A 13,518-nucleotide genomic window follows, 5' to 3' on the forward strand; every position below is an offset into this window, starting at 1 on the left:
TGGAAAGCAATTGGCAATGAAACAGCAGTCAATCAATCAGAGGTATTTATTGAGTGCTTACCATGAGCACAATAAGGAAAACATGACTTGGGAGGGTATATGGTTCTTAGGTTTGTCACCATTCCAGGTACAGTCATCACAGCTCTAATCTATGACAAAGTTCCTAAATGTTTCTACCACCTCTATTGCAATAGGATTGATCTTAACTCTTGCAATGTTGCATTGGGAAAGGGGTCATGGTATTTAAATGGCACGCCGTAAATTCCAGATAGAGCAATGCAGCAGTCCACACAGGTCCTGGTTTCTGACTGCCCAACTCCAGTAGAATGGTTTTTCTCCCCAGTGATGACAGGAGTAAAGGGGAGGAGCCATGGTCCCTAGGTCCCATTGTCAGGTCATCTTTGTTGTCCTTTTCCAGTTCTATTTTGTCATTCTTAAGATACAGTGACCAAAATTGCTTCCAGATTCCAAGGGCAGGCATACTCTGTTTCAGAGAGTAGCCAGCTATGCCTTTTCATTCTTTCTTTCTATTTCTCAAATACTCATCTACAGAATTCATTGAGCCTCCTAATTATCTCATTTTCAGTTTTGAAGGGACATTTTTCCCCTTGATTATCAAGTGTACCACTGATTCTGTAGCCTGTTTCTTGATTTTCATATCTGTGATGGTTGTAGTGTCGTGCAATGATTATCTTCTGCTACTTTTTCAGTGATGGCTAACAAATATTGGAACTAGAAACAAGCAATCACAGGGTGTTTTTTATTGTTTAATGAGGAAACTGAGTACACAAAGAAACAACAGGTGTGCAGTACATTACCAATCAAAAATCTAAACAAGTGATCATAACATTACCTAAGACATATGACATATGTATACTACACTGTAATAATGTGAATGATTTTTGTTCTTTTTCAGTTTCCATATTTTTTTTGTTCATAGAATATTGAATTCCTATAACACCTTAGAATGCCATAGGAAAAAAGGGAATATGCCTGAAAAAATAATTTAATATTTAAAGGTTAAATTATCTAGTTAAAAATTTGTGGGCCAATCTCCCCATGGGCAACAGATTACTATATGCTACTAGGGAGGCAAAATCATCCACTGGAAGCATAGCATGCCCAGAAATAATATAGAAGGGCCAGAAACAGAGGAAGGGATGGGATTGATGCCTTGGGGGATAGGAGAAGCTGGAGTCCCGCAATCCTGTGTTTGCTGCAGAGCTCCTGAAAAGTAAGAAACAAATAGGTCAGGGACAACTAAGAAAATGAATAGGGAATAAAAACAGGACAACAGAAGCCTCAACCTAATCTTAAATCAAAAAGATGATGGCTAATACTGCTGCTGTTCTATTTCTTTTCCAATAGAGTCCTGCAGGGAAGAGTGGAGCCCCTTGGGTAGGCTATGTTTGACACTTGATATTTTATGCCGTAAGCATGTAACTTTAAAATCCACCCCATGCCACTGGTATTTAATCTAAAAGTTTCTATAGGTAATTTCCACTGACTTGAGGGCGAGGTTGCCAGTCAAGGGTTTAGATAGATAGTCCTAATGGTGCTGTATTTAGGTTCCTCAGAATTTGCAATATGATATAAGCTACGTGAAAATGATTAATACCTTGGCAGACAATAGACAAGACTCCTGGACCACTGGGACAGGATGTTGAAAACAGGACAGGGAGCAAACCTCAACACTTGGTCCACACTCAAGTCAGGTTCACAACCACCTTTCAGAATAAAATAATAATAATAATTGTACTTGTTAAGCACTAAGTGCTGGGATAGATTCAATACAGTTGTACAATTGAGAAGCAGCATGGTCTAGTGGAAAGAGCGTGGGCCTGGGAATCAGGACACTTGGGTTCTAATCCTGTCTCTGCCACTTATGAGCTGTGTGACTTTGGGGAAGTCTCACTTAACTTCTCTGTATCTGTTACCTCATCTGTAAAATGGAATTAAGACTGTGATCCCCATGTGGAATATGAACTGTGCTCTACCTGATTAGCTTGATTCTGCCCCTGCATTTAGTACAGTGCCTGGCAGATAGTAAACACTTAACAAATGCCATTAAAAAAACCCAAAATTTGTGTCCATATGTATTTGATCCCATTTTACTGACAAGAAAGTTGAAACAGTGAGAAGCTAAATGTCACAGCAGTCAAGTATTGGAGCTGGGATTAGAACCCAGATCTTCTGACTCTGAATCCTGTGTTCTTTCCAGTAGGACATTTTTCTTACTAAAGAAACAGAAGGGCAGTAACATCTTGGGCAAAATAGTACACTGTAAACACTTGGCTCCTGTAGGTACAGCCACTGATGTTCTCTATGCGACTTTAACGGACACTGAGACTATCATCATTTGTAGTCACTGAGCGCTTACAGGAACAGAGCACTGTTCTACCCATTTAACACTGCACTAAGAGTCTATCCGGGACCAAACAACGGATTCTCAATGAACAGTAGTCCTCTTTAAAGAACAAATACTCTCCCTGCTTTCTCAAGTGGTGTTCTCACAGTTGTCCCATTCCATTTCTTGCAGAAGGAAAATTTTGATTGATTCTGCTGCCTTAGTATCAGAGAGTAATCTGTTGCCCACTGGGAGATTGGCCCACAGATTTTTAACAGGATAATTTCACCTTTAAATATTATTTTTTTTAGGTACTCTTCTCTCTTTACTTCCCTATGGAATTCTAAAGTGTTACAGGAATTCAGTATTCCATGAACTACAAAAAAATCACAAGAAAACTTAAAGAATGATTTGATAACAGAAATATACCAGATTGAAATGAGTATCTCTCTACCAGTTCCTTCGAAGAAAGAAAAATAGAAAGGAGAAGCAAATAGTCACCAATAGGCACTTAGTGGTTTTAGGAAGGAACACTAATAGGGTCAATTTAGAACTTTTCATCTGTACTATACGGTTTTATGTCTTCCAAGGAATCGTTTCAAAACTCACCTGGTATGCCTCTTGTCTAATTATTGGAATTTTCATGCTAATTTCTTCTTTTCATTGTAAAATCAAAAGAGTACTGATAAATCTATTGGATATAAACCAAATAGCAGCTTTTTGAATGTGTGAGAATGAGATTTCATCAGGTCTGTAGAGTTCACTTATACAACTCTGAATGATATGCTGCAGTGACACAGAATAAATCATTTTCCCCAAATCTGCCCAATAATGTCAGGTCCAGTGTCCATGTAAAGTTTAAGATTAACCATTAAACTTATTATGCCAACTTGACTTTCTAGTCTTGTTGCTTGTCTTGAAAACAAATGTCAAAGGAAGGTTTTTTGTTCTGATATTTATAATTAGTTTTTTCCCCCCTCCATTATCCATCTTGTGTGAATTTGATTTTGAGCAGCTGTTGTGTTCTAGATCAGCAGTTTGTGCCTCATTGTGCTTCTTTTTCCTTCTGAGTCTTGCCTGCCAACCTCAGTCAATCATATTTGTTCTGCCACGAGTGACTGCTGTAATAATTAAAGTAAGAAATATGCATATCTACTCAAATTTACCATCTGACAAAATAAGACTGAAAACAACAAGCATTTCTGAAGGAAAGCTTTGTTTTCAAATGTTAGTTATTTGAAATGTTAGCTTCGAAGTGAGTTATCTGTATTTTGTGTGAGAAGACTGAAATTTCTCACTAGTTGACTGTAGTATTTAAGGGCTTTCTGTGTGCCATACACTAAGTTAAGCAGTAGTCTCAATGAAGGACAAGAGATGAGGGTGAGGGATCAAGATTTTTAATACTTGCCCACCTTCCCTTATCTGACTGAAGATTCAGAATGTGACCCCAATAAATGTCTGCTAATGGGAAAAGCCTTTTTGTAATTTTCTGGAGGCTGTCTAGGAACAAATGTCAAATTTAATATGACAGTAACAACTTTGCCAAGAAAACCCCATACTTACATTCTAGTTTGTTCCAGGAAATAGAATACAATTAGATGAGAAAGCTAGAATAATTGGGTAAGCAGTGAGGCCTATTGGAAAGAACCCAGGACTGGGAGTCAGAAGACCTGGGTTCTAATTCCAATTCCACCACTTGTCTGCTGTGTGACGTAGGACAAATCACGCAACTTCTCTGTGCCTCAGTTTCCTCATCTTTAAAATGGAGATTCAATACCTTTTTTTCCCTCCCACTTAGACTCTGAGTCCCATGTGAAACAGGAAATCTGTACAGTCTGAACTACTCCGCTACTTACAGTACAGTGCTTGGCGCATAGTAAGTGCTTAACAAATACCATCATTCACTCATTATGCCCTGATGGAAACACTTTCCTATTTCAAAAACCACCTCCACACCTTGTCCTTTTCTCCAGACAAGCATCTACCTCTGTCTACTGGCTCTCCTCTTATCATGTGATTGCCTACCTCTTACTTTTTTGATCTCCTTTTCCACCACACTTAAGGACCTTTCTACTACAGTATTTTCTGCTTTGTTTCTATTCTGTCGCTGCTGCTGCAAGTTGCCTCTTCTGTCTTCCCGAGGGTCAGGAACACCTGCTGTTTCTTATTAAGCTCTGGCATTACCAGGTGGCAAGTGGGAGGATCACTGCCAGTTAAGAACAACTCAATCTTAAGCATTTATATGAGCCTCCTTCTAGTTTCTGCTTGGTTGGAAACTTAAGGGAATAGGAAAAAGGAAGACAGCAAAGTTCAGGAGGGAGAAGAGGAGAGAATGACAGAGGAACAAAAAAGAAGAAGAGGGAAGAATAGAATCCTAAACTAGGCCTAGTAGAAAGAGCAAAGGACTTTGGAAGAGATGAGTTAGATTCAGGTTCTTGCTCTGGACTGCATGGTTTTGTAGAAAAATGATCCAGTCCAGGCAGCAGAGTGAATTGGAATGGGCCGAGACAGAAGGCAGGGAGATCAGCAGTAATCTGCAGTAAATTACTGCAGCAGCCTGATGCAGAACTCAAAGAGTAAGAGTATATGTGCTTGGGTTAAGGTAGTAAGAGTTGGGAGGAGACGAGAGGGTGGGTTTTAGCAATATGAAATTGAACCCAGAGGTCTGGTAACAGATTGAGTATGTGGGGTAAAATGAGACAGATGAGACACCAAGGGCTTATCCTGAAAATACATGTATAAAAATGACAATTGACAGTTGTGAAATTGCTGACACCATCCACAGAGATGAAATATTGTTTCTTTGGGACTTTTGTTAATGGTATTCGTTAAGCACTTTTACTATGTGTCAGGCACTGTACTAAGTGCTGACTTCCTCTTGCCTTCCATTTTCAGGGAAGCCCAAACCCCATCTTCTCTCAAGGTTATTGAAATTGAAATTGTACCTTGGCAGAACTTATTGTTATTTGTCAAAGGAATGGCAAAATGAGGAGAAAGCTATTTTATTTTGTGTTCAAGGAGCAAAGGAAAGGGGAGTATAGTTTAGGCACAGTCGTTAAATGCAGCATCCAGGGAGATGAAACTGACAGCCAATTATAGGACTCGCTGATGCCACGATAAAATACAACATGTTGCTGATTCCCTTGGAGTTTAACAGTGATACAGGATAAGAGGTCTATGACCCAAATCAAACATCCAGACAATTGGTGAGGAAACATCAAAGGACAAGGTCAGATACTTGATGGATCCTGCACTGATAATCAGTTGTCTATTCAATGTTTCATTTTATCATCATTGCAGGTAAAGAGACACTGCAGATTTCTGCAGCACTTTAAGAGGAGACAATTACATTAATTCTATCATATTTATTCAGTGCTTACGGTGTGCAAATCACTGTATTCACTTATATTAAATGTGTAATCCTAATCCGCTCCTAGTCATTAGTGACGTAAACAGGCACTATTGCACCAGCATCATGTATGTCTTGAACGAGTAGCACCTCATTAGATCATATTCAATGAATTGCCAAAATACACAATTATAAAATGACCAAAGAACCTGCTAGGGAGATTGTGAGATGTTTAAAGATCGAGTTGAACTGTTAGGGTCATGTCTTTTATCTTCATGTAGATTGTAAACTCTTTTGGGGTAGGGATCACATATACTGGCTCTATTATACCATACTTTTCCCAAACAGTTAATACAATACTCTACACAAAGTAAGCCCTCGATAAATATCCTTGATTGATTCCATTTCCAAGTACCTAGGACAGTGTTCTGCAAATGGAAGTCACTCATAAATATACAGTGTTAAAGGCTTGGCTTACCACAACAGAGAACCTAAATAGTGGAACTAAAGCTTGGCTTGCATTTCCATCTTTCCAATCCAGTTGAGAGTACATAAAAATGAGGAAATAATTGGTATTTGAGAACCAGTGGTTTTTCAAAACACAGTGGGCTTGGGAACATCAACCATGTTTATTCTGTAGTGGGAGAATCAATTTCCCTGTCAACAAATACAGGGTCTCTCTCTGAGTGACCACTCAGAAAACATAAGTATATGGTACTGATCCAGTCCAAGAGTCTGGATTTTAAATTATAGGGACCTTGAGGGCAGAGATCATGTCTACGAAGTATCTTGTTCTCTCCTAATCATGTAGTACATTGCTCTGCACATAGGTGGTCTATAAATTTGGTGGATTGATCATTACCAACAGAGGAGCCAGATCATTTGGAAGAATTGTGTGGTGGTTACCTTTCTTAATATCCACCCACATTTCAGAAAATACCTCCATTCGTTTCTCCTGATCCATAATGAACCTACTGTTTGTCATTTTTATCATCTAAATCCAGGGGTTTATGGCCCACAGGGTCTCAGAATGTGTCAAGAGGTGGAGAACAGCAGACGGTAGCCCCTTTGGTTACTCCAAGGAGAAATGGGTTCATGGGGTACCATGCGAGAATAGGATTATCATGTTGAATCATCATCATTGGTATTTATTGAATACCACTGTTTTCTATGTGCAACCACTGCTACTAAGTACTAATTGCTTAGGAGAGTACAATACAACATTCATTCAATTCATTCAATAGTATTTATTGAGCACTTACTATGTGCAGAGCACTGTACTAAGGTCTTGGAATGTACAATTTGGCAACAGATAGAAACAATCCCTGCTTATTGACAGGCTTACATTCTAATTGGGGGGAGACAGACAAACATAAACAATAGCAATAGAATGTTCCCTGCCAACAACCAGCTTACAAACTAGAGGCGGCTGAATTGACTGAGAGAGACAGCTATGGAAGTGGCTGAGGGTTTTATCCTAGGCCACTGAATAACTACTACGTTTCAAGTATGTTCTAAGCAATGAGATAGCAGATACAAGTTAATCAAGTTGGGCACAGTGCTGTCCCACATGGGGCTTACAGTCTAAGTAGGAGGGAGAGGTACTTAATCCCCATTTTACAGATGAGGAGACTGAGGCCAGAAAAGTTAATTGATTTGTCTCAGGTGACTCAAGAGGCAAAGAGGAAGAGCTAAGATTAGACGCCAGAATCCTCTGACTTCACTAGGCCACACTGCTTCTGTCGGTACAATTTCCCAAAGACAGCTATTGAAGGGAGAATTTAAGGGCACAAACTAATGAATTCTCTTTGAAAAAAACTGGGAAGGGAAAGTCACCATGAGTCTCCGGAATATGATTAGTAAATCTAAGTTTAAAATTACAGTATCCGTAGAGATATTGCCTGTCTTAAAATATCAATCAATAGGGTTCTGTTTTCCAAAAATGAGGTGCAGAAATTCAGAAACATCTCATTGTATGGCTTGGAACTATTGTGTTTTGAGGTGATTTTAATTACAATTGGCCCTAGTTCTTTATAACTCTGCTTTGCTAGACTGCCACACCACTCAGTCAGAACGCTGACAGTCGCAAGCAAAGCATCTGCCTGACGTTTCTGTGTACTGTCAAGTAGACAAGACAGATTTTTTGAATAAGGAGACATCACATTTAGAGGCAGCAAAGCTTATGAAAAAAACAGCACTCATATCCCTGAGGTGAAGTTAAGGGAAATAAACTGACAGCGCAAGTTTTTTAAGTCTATTATTTTGAGGGGCATCTGACAGGAAAGCTCTAATTTAAATTAGTCTTGTGATCTGTTCTGAGGAATCTGAGTATGTGAAGGTTGGTTTTGATCTTTGGACAGGGACCCCACACTTAACAGCTTCTCACCCTTCTCTTGATTTGGGAAGTCTTTTTGAAAGGATCTGAAGTAATTATTTTGTGATGTGTCTATTACTATGTGCCCTACATTCTATGATAACAAAGTTCATTATTTTCATAAAGAAGAATAATTTCAAACCTTAGATAAAGGAAAAAATTTTTAAAAAAGGTTCAAACAATCTCTCACCACATTACTGAAGAACTGAAGGAATACAAAGTACTCTATATACTATTGTGAAGGTGTTGGCCTTGGTGTTTATTAAGCATATACTGGGTATACAGCAGAATATTAGTGCTTGGAAAAGTCCAAAAGAAGCAGGAATGTTGCAGCTAAAAGTCTAATGGGGGGGGGGAGTGGCAGATACAAAAATGTTTATAAATAAGGTTTTCATTATAATTCATTATCCAAATACCAAATAAATGAATATGATCATGACTTGCACTTGTATTCCATTTTGAGATGAGACTTTCCTCTTTAATAATCTAGACTGATCCTGGAGGCAAGAAGATAGAGATGATTTAGCAAAGAAAACAGGTCTATCAAATCAACTCTGTTATACTCTCCCAAGTGTTTGGTACAATGCTCTGCACACAGTAAGGGCTCAATAACTATGATTGATCGGTTGAATAAAACACTAAATCATTTTGTGTTTCAATTTTGTTCCGCAAGGGACCTACGGAAAAAGAAAGAACCTCAAACTCTATCTCTACCCAGCCTTTAAATATTTCTAGTACACCCTAGGCTATAATCTAAAGAAAATGATGTTCATCAAAACTGTCCTGTTCCTAGAATTACTAGATGAAAAAAAGGAAATTACATTTCCTACATTCCAGTTTGAAGTTTGCTGTCCCGCCTTCTCATTTAATCATTTCCTTTTACCTTCAGTAAAACTTGGAATTAACAATGTTCCCATATGAACAATCACCTATAATGCTGAGTGAATTATGTGAAAGCGAATTATTCATTGCACTACTCAGAGTAGTAAATTATATGTATCTTAATTTATGATATAGTACTCAGAAGAGGCCCAGAAACTTGTAGTTCTTAAGATCTCTAGCTCTACCTCATATCTATCTATTTAATGTGAATTACTATATAGGTCATGCTATAGTCCTAGCCGGTTATAATGAAGTGTTCAGGTATTCATTTAGGATGGGGCCTGATAAAGGAAAAATGGGAGTCAGAGGACCTGTATTCTAATCCTGACTTCATCACTTGTCTGGTGTGTGACCTGGGGCAATTCACTTCACTTCTCCATGCCTCAGTTACCTCATCTGTAAAATGGGGATTAGAGCTATGAGCCCCATGTGGGACATGGACTGCATCCAACCTCATTATCTTTGATCTACGCCAGTGCTTAGTACAGTATCTGGCACATACTAAACACTTAAAAAATACCATAAAAATTAAAATATAAAAACCAAATACCATTAAAAAAAATTAAAGCACACAGCTGGAAAGATGCCAGAGTAAACCAACAACAGTAATGACTGCAAATCTGTTTAATTGCTACTATCTCCCTGCCTCTGTCTCTTCCCCTTCTTCTGTACTTCTTTTCATTCTAGTTCCCTTGGCCCTTCATTGTCCATCCCTTTGCTCATCTCATTCTTCCTGACCTTTCCTTTATCTTCCATCTCCCCATTCTCTCTCCCCTCCCTTTTCACTCTTTCAGGCACTGTTCCAGAGGCCCCATCCCATCCTCCCTCAGTCTCTCATATCCCCCATTCTATTTTCCCTACTTTCTGTGTCACCTCGGATTTAGGCACTCACCCCAAACCCCTAGAGCATTTAATGTACATATCCTTATACGAGATTGTCGTCCCCCCTGCCCTGTAATTTATTTAAATGCTTGTCTCCCATCTAGAGAGTAAAACCCTTGAATCATGCCAACTTGCTCTATTGTACTCTCCCAAGCATTTAGTACAGTGCTCTGAATATATTAAGTGCTCAATAAATACCATTGTTTGCTTGACTGATTGAGTCACCAAATACTAGGGAAGCTGAAATTGAAATGAGGAACAGAAACATTTGACACTATCTTCAAGAGTTCTAGAAACTTAAAAAACTGCCATATTTTCTAAAGGATGAAAAGTTACTAAGATGACATTTAGGTTAGTAATTTACAATAATTTCTTATTATTTACATGAAATCTCTGCCTCAGAAGTCTTCCAATAATTAATTCTACTTTTTCTAATGTATTTATTCCCACAAGGGGGTTTAAATTATATACCATTTCCAGATTGAGTTAATTAATGCTTCTCCTTGTTGTATTAAGCTCATTAAAATTTTAAAAGCTGGAATATAATTGCTGGTGATGTTTGGCCTTAAACTTTGTTTTACATTTTATAAATCCTCATAGTGAACCAGAGAGAACCGGTTTCCTTTCAGTGCAGTTGTGGAATATTTGCATAAGCAGTTCCTGGGTTCCATTGTTATCTGAAAACTTAATGGAGTTTTATGACAAAAGTGATCTGAATAGGTCTTCATCTATTTAGTAGTGACAGTAGGTATTTATTAAGCACTTACTGTGTGCTGAACACTGGTAGAAACTACATTGGAAAGAATTACATGCTCCCTTTCCATCAGGAAACTGATAATCTAAAAATTTACCAGGTATTTATGGGGCTTTGGTTAATTTCTCTCCAGCTCTGACAGTTTCATGAGTCAAATCTGGCCAAATGATATTCTAAGGAATGGGTCCATAGTAACTCAGAAGAAGGGTATCCCATTCATAACTTCCAATGCAGATGCCTATCTATTAGGTTAAACAAACTTGGGAAATGTAGACATGACAATGCTCAGCACACAGTAAATGCTCAAAAAATATGATTGAACTATGTAGTTCCCATGTTAAAAGATAACAGGTCAGAGATCACCACATAGGCAAATACAAAATGAAAGAGAGCTTACGAGTTGATATGGAAATATGAAAAATAGTATATTTTACAGCAGAGGTATAGTGGTGGTAAAGTCTCATGAGCCTAGAAGTCGCAAACCCAAAACATAACATCTTCAATAGCCACAGATCAAAAGACCCATCGAAATTCCTTTAACCTGATTTGTCACACAAGCCTCGGGGAAAAGTCTGTGGTGGGGGTGGCGGGGGAGTGGGGACTAGACACTGCACCCATTTCAGGCCTGGATTCATATCCATGGGGCTTTCGGCACCACCAAAACTGGTGAAGCAGCAGCACAATGTAGTCCATGTCCATAGTGAAACATGAGCCATAAAGCTTGTGTTGCCTAGCTTTTCACCCACCTATGTATTTTCACTAAGAAAAGTAAGTACTAGCTCATTACTTACAAGCAAGTAACGAAGAGCTGCATGGAGCTCACAGGTGACAGTTAACTTACCCATCTTCTGTAGATGAAGGGAGAAAGTATGATCTTGCAATTGTAAATAAGCCAATGGGGTCCAAAGCCATATGTTTTGAATCTGCCACGACTATTTTTCAGTGGGAGGAAATATTTTCAAGGAATTACAGCTCACTGAAAAAACGATTATTTCAGGTGATGGTTGAAAAGATAAAAGATAATGTGAGAAGCAGCATAGCACAGTTGGAAGAGTGTAGAACTGCAATTCAGGAAATCTGGGTTCTTATCGACAATTATAATTAGAAGAATAATTAAGTATATACTATATGCAAAGCACTGTGCTAAATGCTGGAGTAGATACAATCTGAGAGATTGGACATAGTCCCTGTCCTAAATGCGGCTCAGAGTATTAATCATGGGTCTGCCACTTAACTATAGTGTGATTTTTTTCCCACAGTTTCTTCACCCATAAAATGGTGATTAAAGGCTTGTTTTCCCTCCCACTTTGATTGTGAGCCCCATGCGTGATAGGAACTGACCTTGGCATATAATAAGCACTTAACAAATACCTCAATTATTATGATTATTAGACTGTAGGGGTAAATGTTCCAATTAGATGAAATTGTGACTTAGCATGGGAATTACTCCAAAGATCAATTGGGCCCTTGCCTGGAAGTTGTATGGGGTAACTCACAGCTTCCCAGAATTGTGGATGATCAGCTGCCTGCCAACCCATACCCTTCTGCTCCTAGCCTTGCCCTCTTAAGAGATCACCAATCAACAATTATGAGAATTTGCCCAACCTGCTGAATAGAGGCCACTGAATCATGATCCGAAAAGTGCTAAGCACTTTATAAACAGTGTATATTTTAGTCAGAACTGATTTACAAGAAAAGCTTATTTCAGGAAGAAAAATAATAACCCTAGGCACTTTCACTTGTCCTATCCCAAAAACTGAAGGCAAATAGTTTATGTGGATCTAGAAAAGAGGGAAAATGGGTAATTGGAAACTTAGCTAAAGTTCTGTACATTTTCACTAGAAGTTTCAGGAGTTTAGGAAGACTCTGAATATGAAGAAACAGCATGAGTGAGAGGATAAAAGTGGAATGGTCAAGAGTGAGATACAGTTAGATGGTAGGATTGGTAGAAACACCAACCAAGTTGGAGAAGAGTGCATAATGAGATAAGGTGATAGAACTTGGCAAAAGACCTTGAATCTAATTGAAAGAGTTTTTGTTTGATGCATAATAATATTGATAACTGTGGTATTTTTTAAGGGCTTTCTATGTGCCAGACACTGTTTTAAGCTCTGGTCTGGGTACAAGAAAATAGGGTTGGACACAGTTCCTTTCCGTCATTGGACTCTGTCTGAATCTGATTTTCTGGATGAGCTGATTGAGGCACAGAGAAGTGAAGGCACAGGGACACAGGAAGCAGTTATGGGTTTTGAGGAGAAGAGAGATGTAGGCTAAGTATTGCTTCAAGAAGGTGATCCATGCAGCAGTGGGGGGTATATATTGAAGTGGGGAGAGGCTAGAGGTAGGGAAACCCGCAAAAGTACTGACGCAACATAGTTATGATATGACCAGAATAATAATGTTGGTATTTGTTAAGTGCTTACTATGTGCAGAGCACTGTTCTAAGCACTGGGGTAGATACAGGGTAATCAGGTTGTCCCACATGAGGGTCACAGTCTTAACCCCCATTTTACAGATGAGGTAACTGAGATACAGAGAAGTTAAGTGACTTGCCCAGAGTCACACAGCTGAGAAGTGGCAGAGCTGGGATATTTGTACCAATGTGGTTGGTAGCTGTTGGGGTATATGGGTAAGGGCAGATCTAGGAAATGTTGTGTAGGGAGAACTGGAAAGATTTGGCAGTAGATTGAATGTTAGACTTTAAAGACATTGAAGAGTCAAGAAACAAATCAAAAATTTTAATATATTTACTATATTGTATAGGCACCTCATTATCACCATTGGGCTACCACGGGATTCAGCGTTGGTTTCTAACAAATCTACGGTTTTGTACTCTTGTAGTGTTTAGTACAGTGTTCTGCCCATACTCAGTGCTCAATAAATACCATTGATCATAACATTCCATCTCTCTTACCCATGTCTCTGAATCC

General features: G+C 38.7%; 1 long non-coding RNA gene across 2 annotated transcripts in view; it reads right to left on the bottom strand.

Moving 5' to 3' along the window:
- Positions 1–673: 673 nt before the first annotated feature.
- Positions 674–13,518, bottom strand: part of LOC114815658 — a 109,779-nt gene continuing 96,934 nt past the window's right edge. The window contains exons 3-4 of one of the 2 annotated variants that reach the window (XR_003763458.1): positions 1,619–1,727; positions 674–1,227 (exon numbers count right to left, since the gene is read on the bottom strand). This is a non-coding gene — a long non-coding RNA (uncharacterized LOC114815658). The remainder of the gene's footprint in view (positions 1,228–1,618; positions 1,728–13,518) is intronic. The other variant, XR_003763459.1, reaches the window with a different exon arrangement.

This window comes from Ornithorhynchus anatinus, chromosome 12 (assembly GCF_004115215.2).
Source record: "Ornithorhynchus anatinus isolate Pmale09 chromosome 12, mOrnAna1.pri.v4, whole genome shotgun sequence".
NCBI classification, from domain to species: Eukaryota; Metazoa; Chordata; class Mammalia; order Monotremata; family Ornithorhynchidae; genus Ornithorhynchus; species Ornithorhynchus anatinus.